Consider the following 223-nt stretch of genomic DNA (forward strand, 5'->3'; position numbering starts at 1 on the left):
CACACAGCTCCTTTCAACTGGATGGGGGTTTGGACCTGTTTCATCTGTCTCCAAAGTTTAGTCTTGTAGTGTCGACTCCTCCAAGGTGTAGAGGCCAGTACAGTTTCTACCCCACTGGCCACAGTCCGACCCCCCCCCCGCCCGAAAGTCTGAAGGACTGGCACTTTGTTTAGAAAGACCCCTGCCCTAGACTAAATGAGCTTTGTGTTCTTGAACAGCTAGT

This window comes from Aquarana catesbeiana, linkage group LG05 (genome assembly GCF_042186555.1).
Source record: "Aquarana catesbeiana isolate 2022-GZ linkage group LG05, ASM4218655v1, whole genome shotgun sequence".
Lineage (NCBI taxonomy): Eukaryota > Metazoa > Chordata > Amphibia > Anura > Ranidae > Aquarana > Aquarana catesbeiana.